The sequence below is a fragment of the Nomascus leucogenys genome, chromosome 10 (genome assembly GCF_006542625.1).
Source record: "Nomascus leucogenys isolate Asia chromosome 10, Asia_NLE_v1, whole genome shotgun sequence".
In the NCBI taxonomy this organism is placed as follows: domain Eukaryota; kingdom Metazoa; phylum Chordata; class Mammalia; order Primates; family Hylobatidae; genus Nomascus; species Nomascus leucogenys.
This window is the reverse complement of record NC_044390.1, coordinates 46,527,583-46,546,120: the sequence shown is the minus strand read 5'-3', so window position 1 is coordinate 46,546,120 and position 18,538 is coordinate 46,527,583. Positions and strand designations below refer to the sequence as shown.

General features: G+C 47.6%; 1 protein-coding gene across 9 annotated transcripts in view; it reads left to right on the top strand.

Annotated features, from left to right (window-relative positions):
- Positions 1-18,538, top strand: part of ZNF536 (zinc finger protein 536) — a 487,537-nt gene that overhangs the window by 128,871 nt on the left and 340,128 nt on the right. The window lies entirely within an intron of this gene.

Genomic DNA, 18,538 nt, shown 5'->3' with positions numbered 1-18,538 from the left:
AGACACAGATATCCTTTGGATGGGCTTCTTGGACTCTGTAGAGTAGACAGTAGCTCCAGCCTCATCAGATTCTCTGACACAGAGGGATGCACTTTATTTTACTGGTTTATGTATTTTCATAGAGATGGGGTCTCGCTCTGTCACCCAGGCTGGAGGGCAGTGGTGCAGTCATGGCTCACTGCAGCCTTGACCTCCTGGGCTCAAGCAATCCTCCCGCCTTGGCCTCCCCATGTATTGGAATTACAGGCGTGATCCACTACACCTGGTCATGGCATGCATCTTAAAAAATTAACTACCCTGGCATGCTCTGGGCCTCCTAGAAGATAAAGAACAATTATGTGTTCTGTGGGATTGGCCACATAAAGGTAGGGAGATTTTCCCAGACTGGAAATATACATCCTGGAATAATTTCTGGGTCACATGAACTGGAAGGAGGATTGAAACTTTATATCCAAAAACAAATTTTGTCCCCTGGAGACCAAGAAAGGGGGCAGGTATTAGAAACAGGCAGAGAACATGTGGGCACCATCCTCCCTGCCTCTCGCTGACTTTCAGGCTCCAGACCACAGGCTTCTTGGGCCCTGAAGTTGAATCCTGCCCCAAGTAGTCTGGACCTTGGATGAGCTGGTTAAGAATGGGTTGGAAGTGGGTTAATTCAGCCCCAGAGCCTTTTCTGGACTTTCAGAGTTTCCTGCTGGGACTCTTGCTGCTTCTCTTCATCAATGCCCTCCTGATTCTTTGCACTGGACACTCGTCCTTTTGGAGTCTTATGTATTAGGCCCTGTTTGTGATGCTGTAAAGAAATACCTGAAGCTGGGTGATTTATAGAGAAAGCAGGTGTATTTGGCTCATGGTTCTTCCGGCTGTACAAGCATGGCGCCAGCATCTGCTCAGCTTCTGCAACTGCATGATGGTGATGCATCATGGAGCTTTTACTCATAGTGGAAGGTGAAGGAGAAGCAGGAGCATCACAGGGTGAGAGAGGCGGCAAGGGAAGGGGTGGGAGAGGTCTCAGACTCTTTCAAACAACCAGATCTCATGTGAGCCAACTGAGCTCCACCTCCTGTCAGTGGCTGCATTAGATTTTCATAGGATCCCAGGCCCCATTGTGAACTGTGAATGTGAGGGATCTAGGTTGCATGCTCCTTATGAGAATCTAATGCCTGATGATCTAAAGTGGCACAGTTTCACCCGAAACTCTCACTGCCTCCCGATCCATGGAAAAGTTATCTTCCACAAAACTGGTCCCTGATGCCAAAAAGCTTGGGGACAGCTGGCTTAAGCATCTACCTGCCTCTGTCTCCCAAAGTGCTGAGATTACACATGTAAGCCACTGTGCCTGGCCCAGAGTGCCACCCTTAAGCACTGATTACATAAACATTGAGGCGACCATTGGTAACTGAATGAATCACACACATCAGACAATGATTTCATGTCCCACCACAATGTAGATTTCCAGACAGCTCTTTGCAAAGATTGGAGGCAGAATTTCGGGGCATGGTTGTCCAGCCTTCTATAGCTTTATCCTTTAGAAAGACCTCATATTTGGGTTGGGAGGCCCAGTGACTTCCAGAAGGAAAGGCACTCAGAGCCTATAGCACCCTCCTTTTATGTAACAGACACACTGTGTCCCAGGCATCTGTAGGACTCTGGGGACCCTGGGCAGTCTGCACTTCAGGTGCTGATCCTGCGGTGGGCTGGGCTGTCCCGAGTCAGCCCCTGTCCTGGTACAGATGAGTGAGTCAACATCCTTCCCGCGGCAGTAATTACCTTAGTTAAATGCTGCAGGAGAGGTACTTTGGGAGCACAGAGGAGGGAGTGAATAATTGTAATTTCTATGTGATAATGATGATAAGCCCTGCACATGTGTATGGGGCTTTGCATCATATTCGATCTTCACCATGAGATCTCTGGGCTTTTGGAAGAAAAGATCCCAGCAAACTCCTTTGTAGTTGCTGAACGAGGTCGGTGTGTAAGGTCCCATGGCGGACACTTTCCCAGGGAGAAAACCAAAATCAGAGATAATTTTAACTCTAGAGAGAAGATAGAGTGGAGCTCATTCTGGCGTGTGCATTTCTTGGTATCATCTCAATTAATCCTCCCAAAACCCTTAGCAGGTAGTAGATAGTATGATTCATTCCATTTCCCAGATGTGGGATCTGAGGCCAGAGAAGTGGCCTGCCCCAAACCTGGGAAGGCCAGGTCTGAGCATAGCTCTTCCTGACCTCCGTGCCTGATCCCTTTTTCCTGCCTTAAACCTGGTGGTTCGAGCATGGTTCTTCCCAATTTTAGAGCCTGAACTCTTAGCTCTTGCACTGGGTACAATGTTGGACAAGACAGACAAGGGCCCTGTCCTCAGAGGACTGATATTATGGAGGTTGAGGGTGGGGAGCAGTAAACAAGGAAACCAGTGGATACGATGACATCACAGAGTAATAAATGCATGAGAAAATGAAACAGGAGAATGGGTGGGGAAGGAGAGGGGTAGTATCTGTATGTGAGAGAGGGTAGGTGGTCAGGGGAGGCCCCCCTAAGGAAGGGACGCTGGCAGCTAGAGGTCTGGAGGACATGGAGGGGCCAGAGCAGGGTGAAGTTCTGGGAAGAGCATTCGAGCAGAAAGAACAGCATGTGCAAAGGCCTCATGGTGGGGAAGAGCGTGGCATGTCTAAGGGACAGCATGTAGGCCAGTGTGGCCAGACAGTGATCCCTGGGGAGAGGATGGGTGGGGTGGAGGGCCTTTATCAGGCGTGGCTTTGTAGGCCATGCTGAAGAGTGTGAACTTTCATGTTTAACCAGAGGGAGTGTCTTGAGAAACTCTCCCTTTTCAGGTGTGGAGATGCTCCTAGGTGCCAGGAATGAGTGGCTTGGATTGGCTCTTGGTGGCCTTCATTTTCCTCTGGAGGGATGAGCTGGTGACTTGTCCAAAGCTGGGAATTAGGGATTTCAGGCTCTTTGGTGCAAGAAAGATGGACAGCAGCACTGGGGACTCTGCTCTTGAAGCAGCAGGGCCCATGGCAGCTCCTCAGGCCCCGGCATGAGCTTTCGTGCAGCCCCAGGAGGCCTGAGCCTCCCAGCTATGGGTGCTTGGGGAGAGGGATAGGCAGAGGGCTTCTGGAAGGTATCACAGGCCGCTTAACTTCTCTCACCTCAGATCCCACGTCAGCCCACAGAGTCCAGCTGGGCTGCCCTGTCCAACTATTGCTCACCTCTTCCTTGTACAGACTGTGCTTCTTCCTTTGATCAGGGAGCCTTGGTCTGGCTAAGTCTGTGCCCAGAAGAGAAAAGTGACCCTCAGGGAGTTGCAGACATCTCCTGTTCACTGCAGGGAAACTGGTCATTATGGGTCATCATGCATGCAGGGTGAGTTTAAGGGTGAAGAGTCTTGGTGGTTATAGTTTAGGCCTCTTTCCCGTGGGTAGTGCAGGTATTATTGCCAAGTGGTACTCTCCTCCTGAATTCTAGATCATTCCTAGGCTCATGGAACCCTTGGGCTAGCAGAAACCTTTATGATCAAAGCCATCTTCCTTTTATGGGTGAGAAGATTGGGGCTCAGAGAGGGTAAGGGACTGGCCCAGGATCACACAGCAAGTCATTAGCAGAGCCAGAACCAGAACCCACGCACTTATGTTTGTGTCCAGCTCAGTTCTCACCTGAGCACAGTAGGCCCTCCTCACCTCCCCCGGGATGCCCAGGCAGATCCAGACAGCTTGGGGGCCACTTGTGGTAAACTGAGGCTCCAGCTTGTGTTTGGGTGGTGGGGTTTGTGTCTTTTTCATCTCAGTAGCTCTCACAGCCCTTAGGACCGTTTCTGGCCCACTGAGTGGTTAGCAATCACTTGTTGTGTTGATTGACTAGCCCCCTTGCTTCTGAAACTTGTAATCATTAGAACTTGCTGCATTTTGGTTTAAGCAAACCAAATATATGACAAATCCACATTTCTTTCTGAATTTTCTGACATGCAGGAATGGCAAGACCCAAGGTCTGCCCAAGTCTAACTTATGCCAACACTCAGGATGCAATCAGGCCAGGATGCTGGCTGTGAGTTTCTGGTATCTGGAGAAGTGATTTCGGATGCCCTTCAGGGATTCCAGCAGGCCCATTTTAGGGTCAGACCATGAAAGTTTTGGACAAAGACAATCAAGGCTGAAGCAGCTCAGCCTGGGGCAGGTTTTGGACTCTGCTCCTGAATGTGTTCTTATAGCCCACCCTGTCACTGTGTGACCTGGGCAGGTCTCTTCCTGGAGCTGTCATAACCCCAAATTTAGAGTGCAATTGGTAAATGCATGGAGCTGAGTGTGCACACAGCAGCCTGGGGAAAGCTGGCCCATCAAAAGGGACCGCCACTACCACCTAGCTTCCATCCATTACAGCCGCCTAGGAGTGTGGGCCGAGTTTGTCCAGGTTTTCAGTTTTAAAAGAAAAGTCAGAAAAAGAGGAATCCAGTTCTTTTTAAAATTTTGCCTCTGTTGTTGGTAACAAATTCAAGTTTTCAAAACACTTTCTGTAAACATAAGTGTGTGTGTGGACTGGCTGGAGCTGGGGTCTGTATTTGGTGATTCCTGAGCACAGGGGCAGACACAGCGTGCATGGTGTGGGGAGGGCTCTCTGCAAGGATTGGCCAGTGCGGCCCTGAGCTGCCCCCGGGACAGCCTGGTCTGGAGCGTATGAGGTGCAAATGGCTTGGAGCATTGCAGGTCCCTGGTCCCACGCTTCTCCTGGCCCTGAGTTCTCATGCTGCTGAATACGGCTGTGCCACGGGGAGGCCAGCGTTCCTTACTGCATGGGTAGGCCATTGCTCAGATGTGGGCAGCGATGCAGAAGTCCCTATCTTCTGGGGGAGGCAGTCAGGACGCCCCTCTGCAGGCATCTGGTTCCACCTTCCTTCTTGTCTCCCCAGCACCTGAGTTACAGGGTGCCCACCCATCCTACCAATGTCGGCAGTGGGGATGAGGGAGGGGATGGCCAAGTTCCATCCTTGTGGGGAGTTGGACAACCCCTCCCCACACCACTTGGGCAAGGGCTGCTTGGAAAAACACTTCTGCCTCCTCTGAGTCCGATTCTGCCCTCACGTGTGGCTGATCCACTGACTTTTCTCCCCTGCATTTGGGAAGCAGCGGTCCTGATCCTCCGCCATGCTGAGCGAAGCTTTCTCTGGGCTGCAACTCGACAGGGGCAGTTGACCCAGGGCCTGCATTGACCCTGGGACAGGCGGAAGGACAAGATGCTTTCTGTGGTATGAGGCCACCTGCTGAGTGAGAGAAAGTGTCAGGGCTGCCCTGCCCACCTATTGCTCACCTCTTCCTGGTCCAGACTCTGCTCCTTCCTCAAAGGGAGCCAAAGACCTCAGCTTCCCCCATATGAAGAGTCTGCGGGTCAGAGAGGCAATCAGGTGGCCCAGAATCTTCAGAGCTGGGGGAGGAGATTGGGGCAGGCCCCCAGATAGCTGCTGAGCATTTCCTTCTACCGAAAGTACCATGCAGCGAGCTTGGGCGTAGTGAAAGTGCTTGGGACGGGGTCGGCTCGGCTCCGGGCCTCACTTCCTGTTGGCCCCTGCCTGGCTCCCTTGTTTTCTGTACCCTCCCTTCATCCTGTTCACATGCAACATGGAGTTTCTGTGTGTGTAATATTATTTGTTTTTATTTCTGTAATCCCTTTATTGTTTGCACAACTGCTGTCAGACTGTTGCCTGAAAGTATCACAGGATAATTGCAGAACGCCTGCATAAGTAATTTCTTATGAAATCGGGCCTTGTCTGCATATAAAATTGTTTTTCGTTGCTGCATGCATGGACTTTATTATATCGAGGCTATTTACCGGGCTTGCACCTTTCCCACAGGCCACAGAGATGGCAGTGTCTGACGCCGGGAAATAATGAAACACGATCAGTATTCTTTTTTGGTCAGATGACATTTCTGGAAGGTGACAGTCGGTCCGACGCGGTCAGAAAGAGCCTGGCCTTGGAAGGAGGGAAGGAGTTTGCTGAAATGGGGACTTGGGGTCCGGCTTCCCAGGCTTCTGCTGGGGAAGGCCACTGGCTAAGCCCGCCTTGCACTGGGCATTTCTTCCAACCACGTTTTTGCGATATTAATGGTGTGTGGTAGTGAAAGAAATGTGTTTTATTCTCGAGTCTAACCCTGCTGTTATCAAAGTAACTTCCAGCTTATTAGCGACAAAGGACTTTTCTCCTCTCTGCTGCCCTGTTCGCCAGGGCTTCCTGAATTAAACTGCTGTTTCCTGTCCTTTATATGCATGACCACATCTGGGTAGCCTGCTCACAGCCCTGCTGCTTAATAACAATCACCTTCCCTTTCAGTCTCTGTTGATTGTTTCTAATTCACTCTGACAGATAGTGCCTGACAACTTGCCGGCTTTTCCCTCCCTCCGTGACCTGAAGTTACTCACAGCACTTATATAGTCTGTCATTTTTAATATTTGATTTCATTTTAAGTTATGTGTTTTACTGAGAAGATGAAACCAAAAAAAAAGGGGACTTGTAATGGAACATAAATTTAACCCTTCTTGCCATTCGGCACCCGATGGCAGAACTCTCCCTGTGTGCCTGGGTGACAGCTTCTCCTTTTCTGGAATCCCTGATGCTGCTGCTGGATTTTCTTCTCTTTCGTTCTTTCTTTTTTTCTCTTTTTCTTTTTTCTTTTCTTTTTTTTTTTTTTAAGCCTTCTTTTTTTCATTTCTGGAAACAAAAGCTTCATGTCATATTTTTTTCCCTGTAATGGGGCTTGATTACTTTATAGAGCTAATTATGGTGCTTTTTGCTTTGTAATGAGGGTCCAATTGTTAGAGATTTGGGGGGCTTTACTATGGAGGGAGGGCATCCAGGGAGAGGCCTGGCGAAGTGGAAAGACTGGCTTCCATGAAGGCGTCAGACACACTCCATGGACCTTTCTTTTTGGAGGTCTTTCTCTTTGTGCCAGCTGTTGGTGCAGAGAAATGCCACTTCTCTCTGGGCTTGGCATGTGCCACACGGAGTAGGACCTTCCAAAGAGTGGGGACCAGGTGGGTGGTGGGGTTGAGCCTGGACGTCAATTTCTTCTGCCACGTTCACTCTGAATCTGCCCCTGCGGGCGGCCTGGCAAGGCAGGCGTCCTCCGGGGTGGGGTGGGTGGGGCGGGCATCCCACATCACTTCAGGGTCCACTCCGCTGTGACTTTGCCTTTTGTTTGACATAAGACAAAGGCTCCTGTGTCCCTCTTGGCCCTTCAGAGGTCGAGAGCTGTGAGGCCGTGCATTAGGTCAGCTTTGCAAATAGACACCACCAACTAAAAAAAGAGGCACATTAACCCATGATGCCTCACTGCTGCCGCTGGTCCTACTGCGGGTGTCTGTTTCGCACAGTGGGGCACGGGCAGTTGAGAAAGTGCAGGAAGAGAGATCTGGGTTGGATCTCAGTTTCAAACATTTCAACTTCACCATCGTCCATGGCCCAGCCTCCCTGGGACCAAAGGTCCTCTGAGTCTGGGAGCTGCCATTCTCAAGGCCCTGTCTAAGTGTTTTCAGGTACTTGCAGTGGCAATTATGCCAGAGGCAGAGGTGTGCCAGTCCTCCAGGCAGAGGCGGGCGACTTTCCTAGTGAGCTCCACAAGATGAGAGCTGCATCTCAACACTTTGTTGTAAAGGTAGTCGGCTGGGAACAGTGTGATGCAGTCTGGTCCTCTAGGAGGCCACTTTGCAGAAAGTACTAGGCTTGGACTCCAAAGAAGCAAAGGGCCTCCAGGTGGGCTGGCTCCACTGTCCATGGTTCAGACATTCCGGCCACTTCCCTGCTGTTCTACGACTCTTGGGTCCAGGCCTGTGGAAGGAAGTCCTGTAAGGGCCAGTCACTCCTGTCTTGACCCAGCTACTCCCACCGTGACTCATTCGCCTGGAGAGTTTCCTTTGCCAAGCCTACTCCTTCAAGAACCTTGGTCCTACCTCTTTCCCTGGGCACTGTGGGTGAACTGAGGAACTGGTGCTTAGTGAGGACTTTGTTCATTGCTTCCTTGTCTTCTTCCAAAGGGGGTGAAAAAAGGCAAGAACAGCGATCTATTTTGACAATTTCTCAGCGGTGCTTGTATATTTGGAAAGCATTGCCTTTGTTTTGAGACATGTTATTTATTTATTTATTTATTTTGAGACAGGGTCTCCCTCTGTTGCCCAGGCTGGAGTGCAGTGGTGCGATCTCGGCTCACTGCAACCTCGTCCCCTGGGCTTAAGTGATTCTCCTGCCTCAGCATCCCGAATAGTTGGGACCACAGGCACACGCCACCATGCCTGGCTAATTTTTGCATTTTTGGTAGAGACGGGGTTTCACCATGCTGCTCAGGCTAGTCTTGAACTCCTGACCTCAAGTGATCTGCCTGCCTCAGCCTCCCATATTGCTGGGATTACAGGCATGAGCCACTGAGCCCAGTCAAGACGTGCTAATTAAAACAAAAAAGGAGGGTCATGCAAAAAAAGCAAAATAGACACAAACCATTGCCTTTCTGCAAGAGTGAGTCAGTGGAGAAGTAAGGAGAAAATGGCTTCTCTCTTTCACTGACCCAGGTAGTCTCTATTTATTTATGTTTGTGGAGATGGGGTCTCCATCTGTAGTTGTCCAGGTGGGAGTGCAGTGGTGTGATTGGATTTCACTGCAGCCTCAAACTCCTGGGCTCAAGTGATCCTCCCACCTCAGCCTCTCAAGTAGCTAATACTACAGGTGCGCACCACCTTGCTCGGCTCATTCTTTTATTTTATTTTTTATAGAAATGGGGTCTCACTGTGTTGACAGGCTGGTCTTGAACTCTTGGCCTCAAGCGATCCTCCCACCTCATCTCCCAAAGCTTTGGGATTACAGGTGTGAATCAGTATACCTGGCCCATCCAGATGGTCTTTATGTTCCTGGCAATGGACCAGGTGAGACAGAAAACAGGGGAAGAAATATATGTTGTTTTTAAAGTTTTTTCCAAATCCCTCAATAGTTGTAACCTTCTGGGGGACACAAGGCCTTCCTTGACATATGTCATGAGTGTGTGTGGGTGTGATATGGACTGTCAGCAGTCTTTGGCAGTGATGTTGATTCTCATCAGCCAGGAGGACCCTTTCCTTCACCCAAGCGCAGTGAATCTGGGCTGAAAGGACCCAGTGCCATGAGGAAGAATACATAGAGGGAGACCAGGACCGCCATTCCCTTTTGCTTTTAGGAGGGCAGTGGAAATAGGATCTTTTTTGTTTTGTTTTGTTTTTTTGAGACGGACTCTGGCTCTGTCACCCAGGCTGGAGTGCAATAGTGTGATCTTGGCTCACTGCAACCTCTGCCTCCTGAGTTCAAGCGATTCTCCTACCTCAGCCTCCTGAGTAGCTGGGATTACAGGGGCCCACAACCATGCCCAGCTAATTTTTGTAGTTTTAGTAGAGAAGGGGTTTCGCCACATTGGCCAGGCTGGTCTCAAACTCCTGACCTCAAGTAATCCACCCCCCCTCAGTCTCCCAAAGTGCTGGGATGACAGGCATGAGCCACGGCGCCCGGCCGGAAATAAGATCTGAAAGAAATTTCGATATTTGAGGTTTAGCCTCCAGCAAGGCAAAATCAAGCTTTTTTCTTTCTCCTCCCCACAAAGGACTGCTGGGCTTACCACTGGTTCTTGTTTACGAGTGTAAGAGGCCGGGGCAGTGGCTCACACCTATAATCCCAGCACTTTGGGAGGCCGATGTGGGCAGATCACAAAGTTGGGAGTTTGAGACCAGCCTGGCCAATACGGTAAAACCCCGTCTCTACTAAAAATACAAAAATTAGCCGGGTGTGATGATGCATGCCTGTAGTCTCAGCTACTTGGGAGGCTGAGGCAAGAGAATCGCTTGAACCTGGGAGGCAGAGGTTGCAGTGAGCCGAGATTGTGCCACTGCACTCCAGCCTGGGCAACACAGCGAGACTCCATCTCAAAAAAAAAAAAAAAAAAAAAAAAAGAAAAAAGACTGTGAGAAAAATTGGGGTTTGAAATTAAGGAAAGACTTTGATGTGGCTCTTGTGCAGCAGATCTTTATCTATTACCTGGTGGGCTGCAACAAGGTCCCTAGAACTCTGGGCTGACAAGAGGAGGGGGACACATTATTTCCCGACCTGCCCAGAGTGCCGCAATCCAGATCTTCTGTGCACCCAGCATCGGCAGCATGTATGTTCAGTTACCATTGAGGTCTGGATGACCCTCAGTAGCACTGCTGTTTTGATCCCTTGAGTTTTCTCAGGAGGCAGGCTATCACTAGGGCTGTGGATTCGCGGGGCCCTGAGAATTCATTGACAACTGCGCCTAAAAGAACGTTGCCTGTAGGGAAGTAAGGTGCTCACTTTTTCAGTACACTCTGAGCTGGCGGAAGCATACCGAGACCCCGGCTACTCTACCCGGAACCACCATCCTAGGCAATGATGGGCTACAGCTACAGAGGGGAAGAACCTACACATCACAAACCACATCACAAAGTAGAACACAACCAGTGTCACCTCCAAGATTCAATGGAGAGCCATGAATTCTCAGGCGAGAGGGAGAGATCAGTTAATAAAAGCAATAAGAATAAATTGTTGACTATAATAAAGAAGCTAGTAATTGTTGTGCACTTCCTCTGTGCTCAGCACTGTGCAGTCATTTAAAGAGAGGAAAAACTGGGCTAGTTTTGAGGCTCAGGAAGAACTTCATGGAAGGGCTGGCCTTGGAGCTGGACCTTGAGGGACCAGGAAAATATTCACCAATCGAGATGGGAGAAGGCAAAAGAGAAGCTTCTTGCAGAAGGCAGGGGTTTGTCAGATGCATTTGCAGATTTGGGAGGGAGAATTGAAGTGGTCATTCCCGGCAGAGGCAAGAGAGGGGGAATCTGGAAAAACCGAGGGCGGATAGGTATGTTGGAGAATGTTAAGCATCTCTGTTTCATTGGAATTAGGATACAGGTATAAGATATATAGGATATAGCATAAGAGCAGGCAAGAGTGGAGGTGTAGGCTGGAGCCCCACGGTGAACAAAGCTGTGTGCCCAATTAAGGTATTTGTGACTCACTGGGATATAGCCAAGAATGGAGCCACTAGAAAACCATTTGCTGAACTGACACAGGGAAAGTGGGAATGGGAGAAAGAGAATCACCCTAGCCAGGCACAGAGGCTCATGTCTGTAATCCCAGCATTTTGGGAGGCTGAGGTGGGCAGATCACTTGAGCCTAGGAGTTCAAGACCAGCTTAGACAACATAGGGAGACCCCAACTCTACAAAAAAATACAAAAATTAGCTGGGCATGGTGGCGTGCACCTGCAATCCTAGCTACTTGGGAGGCTGAGGTGGGAGGATGGCTTGAGCCCAGGGGTCAGTGAGCCAAGATCCCACTCAGCTTGGATGACAGAGAAAGATCCTGTCTTAAAAAATAACAATAAAAGAGAATCACCTCACCAGCCTCTTGCAGAACTCGCTGTTGCCTTTCTCTTGATTGAGGCTTATAGTGACTGCAGGAAGAAAGATGGAAATTGGGACAGGCTAAGTTTGGGGTGTCCAGACAGTGTTCAGCGTGCACAGGGTGCATTGCAGGCAGTCCCAGCACGCTCTCAGGTCAGGGCATGAACTGTACACAAGCAAGTTGGCCTTAAGATAACAGCAAAAAGTGATGACTCTTTAGAAAAGAAAAACACCCTTTATATTCATCAGGGTCATATGTGTTTTTCTTTTCATATGTATACAAAAGAGGTACTTTGGGTGATAAAAGGGGTATATGCCAATGTGAAGAGCAGGGAAGAACAATGGAACAATTAGCAGATTCATCAGTTCTCCTGCTTATACTTCAGTTCCAAGAGTAAAATGTTAGTTTGTTCAACTCTGCGCTTTACGCCTTGATCACAGTGTGAAAAGTGTTGACTAAGCTTAGCTTCCTGGTCGGAGGGTCAAGACCCGTGGCTTTTAAACATGCTTATATGAAATCCAAACATTCATGGTCACTGGTGATCTGAAATCAAGGCACAACTTATGAAACGAACATGTAATTATCTTGTTTACTCAGGGTATAAATAGAGTTCATGCATTTTAAAATTTTTCTTCCTGATAAGGACTTTCGCCAGCATTTGGTCTTTAGATAGGCATGTGCTCTCTCTCTCTCTCTCTCTCTCTTTCTCTTTCTCTCTGTCTCTCTGATGCTCTTGTTCTTTCTCTTCTTCGTCTTTTTCCTCCTGTCCCTGTTCCTCCCCAAAGTTTCCTTCTCCCCTCCCCTCTCTGTTGTCTTTCTCTCTTCCCTCTCTCTTCCTCCCCCTCTCTCTCCTTTAGAAGGGAAGGGACTGCTAGTGCTTGTTGCCCCTGCAAGAGGCAGGAGCAGCCATTGCAGTTCTTTCTAGGAGTATTTCCTGCTTCCCACACAGCTTTGGTGGGGGAAACATGCTGCCCAGGGAGGCCGTGGTGTGCTTGAACATACCATTGCCACTTCTACGAATGCGGGCAAGGGCCACGAAGCCCACGTCTGCCTCGGACAATCCAGCTGACCACCAGGTCCTGTGTAGCAAGGACTCCCATGGAGGTAACCTTCCCAGGCACTCCCTGCGGGGGCTCTGCTTCTGCAGGGAGTGTGAGGGCTGACTCCTTAGCTCTAAACTGACCACTGCCAGCATTCTCACACCTAATTTTGGAGTTTTTCCAGAGTGAGAACCACCTGCTTGTGGACTTTAATAGTTTTTAAGTAGGCACACTTTTTCCCATAACATATTATATTTAGCTTTGTCCTGGATAATAATAGCCACTAAATCTCTGGTTGAATTTGCCAGTTATGTATTTTTCATATCAAACATCAAAAGAGTTATATAAGCCTTCATTTTTTAAAAAATAGGAGCTTCTCTATGTATCATCTGAAATCTTGCTATGTGTCTGGTGATCTCTGTGAAACTTTGGGGCACTGTTTGGGATTTTCACATCTAGCCGGGTTCTTGGAATCTAGTGCAAGGAAGTCACCCCCCCCAAACCCCTGAGGAAGCCCCACGCCAACTCCTCCAGCCCACAGCAAGTTCTCCTCTATCTTCGTGGTCCTTTCCTTTGAATCCCTAATTGCCATTTAATCTTGTGCCGCTCTGGTCACATCTGACAACACTGTGAGCGGCTGCTGGGCAACGCTTTCTGGCTCTGTCACTTTCCCTTCTAAATTGCAAGACTCTTGAGAGTAGGCACCATGTTCTTCCATGTCAGCCAAAGTGCCCGATCAGTTGAGCTAGCTGTCAGTCTGTCTATCTATCATCTACCTATCATATCTATCTATCTCCCTCCTTCCTTCTTTCCTTCCTTCCTTTTTTCCTTCCTTCCTCTCTCCTTCCCTCCTTCCCTTCCTTTTCTCTCTCTAGATCTATCATCTTATCTGTCAATCTATCTATGTATTTAGCATCTCTCTATATACAGATAGATCTATTTACTTTTCTTCCTCTCTAGATCTATTTATCATTTGTCTATCTATCTATCTATCATCTATCTATCTATCTATCTATCATCTATCCATCTATCCCCTATTTTCCCTTGCCACTCCCTCTCTTCTCTTTCATCCTAATTGATGAGCCAGGTACTGTTTTTGGCCCTGAGAATGTAGCAGAGAACAAAACAGCCACAGTCCCTGCCCTCTTGTAGCTGACATTCCAGTTGGAGTCAGGCAATAAATACACAAATACTATTCTATAGGAAGAAGCCAGAACACCATTTGTTAGGGCAAATGTCACACCAAGTGTTCAAACAAGGGGATCTGAAGCTGAGGGATTGAGGGCTGACTGAGACTGAGTGATAAGGGAAGGCCCTCTGGGGAGGGGACACTGAGTCCCATGAGGATGGCAGCGCCTGGACAGAGGACACAGCAGGTATAAAGGCCCCAAGGCAGCGACAGGCTGGATGAGTTTGAGGAGCAGAAAGAAAATGCAATAAAAGGATGACGCTTATTTTGTTTCACCTTCGACAAGGGTCAGTTTTTCCATTTCTCACTTGTTAGGGGCAGTGGCCCTTTTTCCATGGAAGAAAGTCTGACCACTCACCTCTGAAAGCCCCTCCGCCACATCCCTTCTGCTGGGGTGCTTGGGACGTTCCATGCTGTTCCCTTGCAGGGTTGGAGGGCGGGAGGGGAGCGTGCCGTGGTGAGGCCACCGCTGACATGCTAATATTTCATTTTAATCTTGAGTGCCAGGTTACTTCCTGAATGAAGTGTCTCAGACAAGGCTCTAACTTACATGAAATAAAAGAGTTTAATGCTAATTACACATCTTCTGACTACTGAAGCCATATTTATTGATGGTCTAAAAACACCATTGAGGTGGATGGACTGGCTGTCTGTCTTGGCTAGAAATGCACCTGGAGTGCCTTTAGACTCCTTTGCAATTCACACCTGCGTGCCCCATGCATGGCAAAGCCCAGGGCATGTGGACGTGGAGTGCGGGGAGCTGGAGCAATCCCTTTGGCTTTCTCTACCAGGTGGATAGATCAGAGCCTTCAACGCGCATTTGATTCAGGAGGTCTGGGGTGGAGCCCGAGTTGCTCACCTTTAGCCCCCGGGAAGTGCTGGTGATGCTGGTCCCATGGCAGCAGCACAGTGAGATGTGAGAGTCTGGAGTAGCTGAGGGGCGAGCACGCTCTAATCTTGACTCCTGGCCTCACAGATCACAGGGAATCACACCCACAAGCAGAGCCTTGCACTTCACGGTCTTGCCTACCAGCTCCATCTCTCCCTTCTTTTCCTCCTTCCTGTGTCCCAGTCCTTCCTCCTGCACCTTCCCGTGTAGGTTTTGCTGTGGGCTCTCCAAGGCTAAGCACAGCATTTTCTCACGCTTGTTAAAGTATCCATTGCATGGCTGGACCACCATCTCCTACCCCGTGCCTTGGTTCTGGTTGTCTGAGCTTCATGCCTGGTCTCCCCACCTAGACTTTGAGCCACTCAAGGGCAGAGCCTCTGTCCCTCCTTCCTACTCCTGTCCCTCCTAGGTTCCTAGATTCTTCTTGTGATGACAAGGAGGAAGCATATACTCCCCCACTCTCTGCAAGGAGAGACTCCCGGAGGGCAGAGCTGGCTGCAGCAGCCACATGTTGATGGAACGTGGTGGGGTGGGGCCCGAAACACAAGTCGTGGTCTTCCAGTCCATCCTCCAGTTTCTCCTTAGCGTATCTTCTTTTGACCATATCTTTCCTCTCATCAGCATTCTCTGAATGGTGCACACTACGGCTGCAAAACTCTAGTTGCCAAATGTGAAGTGTTACCAAATCCTCTCCCTCCATCTGTCTACACAGAAACCTCACTACCTCGCTTGCCTTTGCCCTTTGCAACTGAAGCCACTTATGAGCTCTCTGGCAGCCACACGGACATCCCATTGATGTGCCTGCGAGGGCAACAGCATTTCCATCAGTGGCTGAGGTTGTGACCACCTGGAGAAGGCACCCTGGTGGCTGTCCGTGGGGAATGTGGGTTTAATGTTGCTGGAGCTTCGGATTTTTCAAGCAAAAGCAGGAATCTCTATTTTTACTTGAAACTCAACAAATTGATGACCCTTACATATCTTTTCTTAAATTGCCATGTGAGCCACACAAGTTATGAGTTGGTGGAATTCAGCGAGCAGATCTCAAGGTGTGGCCTCTGGTACAAACCAACTGTAGGGAGGATTCCACGGATTCGACAGGGGAGAAGCTCACCGGGTCTGAGGGAGGGGACTGGTGGAGGCTGGGTCCTTAGCCGCTCCCCTTTCTTGGTGAAGGAGTATCACATGGAAAGGGCTTTGAGGACTCAGGAGCCATTTTGCAAATGTAGACCCTGATGTGGCTCTCAGGCCTCAGGAAAACTCATTCTTTACACCAGCTTGTCTGTAGCCCACCTATAATTAGCATCTGAAATTTCTAAATGAACTGCCTGATCCAGTAAATTTAGCAAACTTGTTGTGAAATGTTATCAAATCGTCTCCCTCCAACTGTCCATGCAGACGCCGCACTACCTTGCTTGCCTTTGCTCTTTGGAACTGAGGCGCTTATGTGCGCTGTCTGGCAGCCACGCAGACATCCCATTTATGTGATCTATAATGAGTTTATTAGTGTTTCACTGCCTTGTTGCTATTAAGTTTTATCAGTTTCAGCTTCAAGAGCACAAGGTTAAATTTTCAATAGAGTTTTCGCAAAGTTTAAGTGGGATTAAGATTGTTAAAAATATGTCCAAATGGTGGAAACATGTATTTGGTTTGATGATACTATTTCTGCCCACTCAAGGATTTTTATCTCTTATTTATAAATGTAACACTTTTCTGAAAACCAGAATGGTAGCACAGGGCTCAGATTTTCTTTTTGCAAATGAAACATGAATGCATTAAATGTGGAGGATCACGCTGAAGCTGTGTCAACTGAGTCCGACCCATCTGCGATTGTGCAGTCTAGATGTTGCTGTCACTGTCCCGGGGTGTGGTTTTGACTGGCTGTTGCTTTGACCTGGCAAATAAAAATTGTAAAGGAAAAGACAAAATTCTTCCACAAATTGCAAAGGGATGAATTATGACATCATTTTCTCCTGTACCATAAGATAAGCAGGTTCTCCTCTGAAAATACGTGTGTGCATAATTGAATATTATTAACCTGGGTCTGTTCTGTAATTCTTGAGCAATGTTTTTTTTTTTAGAAGGAAACCAACTCAGGAGTTTCTTAGTGGCTGCAATCAGAATAAAGTGGTTCCACTTTTAGGTTAAGAGAAAAAAAAATAGTAATAGGCTGAGCTGCTATTATGGAAGGTTTATTATTATTGGTACATAAGCTAGCTGGGGGTTTAAGCACAGAGCAGTTGGATAATTTAGCTAGCTCCTGGATCCAATTAAAAAAAATCTATGTTGTGTCCACAGTAGGGGGATGGCCATTGCTGAGAAAGCACTCTAACGTGGATGGTGACACACCTGTGGCATTCTCTTGGTTATACACAGTTTGGGATGCAGAATGCTCTAAATCCTCTCATTACTGCCTTAGAGAAGGCAGACACTTCAAACAGTTCTCCATTTATCTGAGATTACCAGTTAAACTCGTTAAAAAGCAACTCTGGCTTGTTCACTCAATTGGCTGTTGGGAAGATTTCCGTGTTCTGTAGCAATGGCAACAGCGTGGCTTTGATTAGTGGAGTGCTATACTTTTTAGGGGAGACCTTTTCTAACTTAATTTATGACTCTGGTTGAATGGCGTCTGTGCTGGGGTATTACGTATTTCCCCAACTATTGTACCTGATGTCAATAAAGGTGCATTTAGGGAAATTTGAACTAAAACCCCAGGGTGTTTTTGTTCTTTGGGGAAGCAATGCGCCATAAACATTTTGAGCTTGAGCCAACAACCTCCCCTGACCATGACTGCAAATTACTGTAGAATGTATGGATTGCTGGTAGAACACTATTTGAGGAAATCTGTATTTTATAGAATGTCACTTTTACACACAATCCAGGCAAAACAGAGGGGAAAAAGCTAAACAGCAGACAGTATTCTCTTGAATGAAGATTATGACAAAAAATGTTACAAAAATCAAGCTCTAAATATGGCTTTTTATTTAATCATTATTACATCAATCATCAATATCAATACTTAACAGCAAGCTGATAATGTAGCCAGTAGGTGAAACAGCTATTAAAAAGTGTAAAAAAATGATTAATCAGGTACGGGGGGGTATTAATGCCCTCCAATTATTAAATGATAAGTACGTATTTTTGAAAGTGTTTGTTTTTAATAATCAACTGTAATACTAGTTTGCAAAAATGTAATTGCTTCTTAATTTTGCATTTTAGCTTCTTTGTGCTGGGTACAAAGGTAGTATATTTCTGTAGTTATTGTTTGCAGCACGCCGTGTAAAAAATCACGTTCATTTCAAGAAGCTGTTATGGTATTGATTGTGGTAAAGACTTCCATTAACTGACCAATCTAAATCTCATAAGTGATGTCAGGATAGTTATGCATTTGCTTGGTTCAAGTATTCAGCCATTATGTTAGAATGCAGGCAGTGTCTGAATATGGCTGTTAAATTATTTCTAAATACCGAACCAGAACAGCTTAACAGTTCTGCAGTTTGAGACTGACACAAAAATGACAATCTGCCACCTCTTTGTTTTTTAAATATTAACGCTGTATTGGGATAGTATTTTTGGAGTAAAAACCTGTGGCACGAGAGGATAAGTGACATAAACAAAGGCAGCTGGGCTTCATGAAATAATGGAACAATAAGGCCCTTGCAGCCGCTCTCATCACTCCAGTATGTTAATTAGCATTCTGTTGTGGCCGCAACACTGAAAACATGTAATCTGTATTGGTGTACAGTACAGCTGTGAACACACATTCTTTTTTGTGAGTCCCTGGAGTTAGCCTTGCCATTGGCATATGCGTTTGGGCCAAAAGTCAAGCCATCACCACTAAAATAGCACACCATAGCAGCAAAATGTCATTTGTCTTTTCTTGTTTTTTTTTTTTTTTTTTCTCCCTTCAATGCCACATGCTATCCAGTGATGTAATCTAGTATCACTGCATCTGCCTCCCTGCTCTATTTTTGCAGGAGGGTATCTGGATATCTGTAGGGGAAAGGAGGGGGC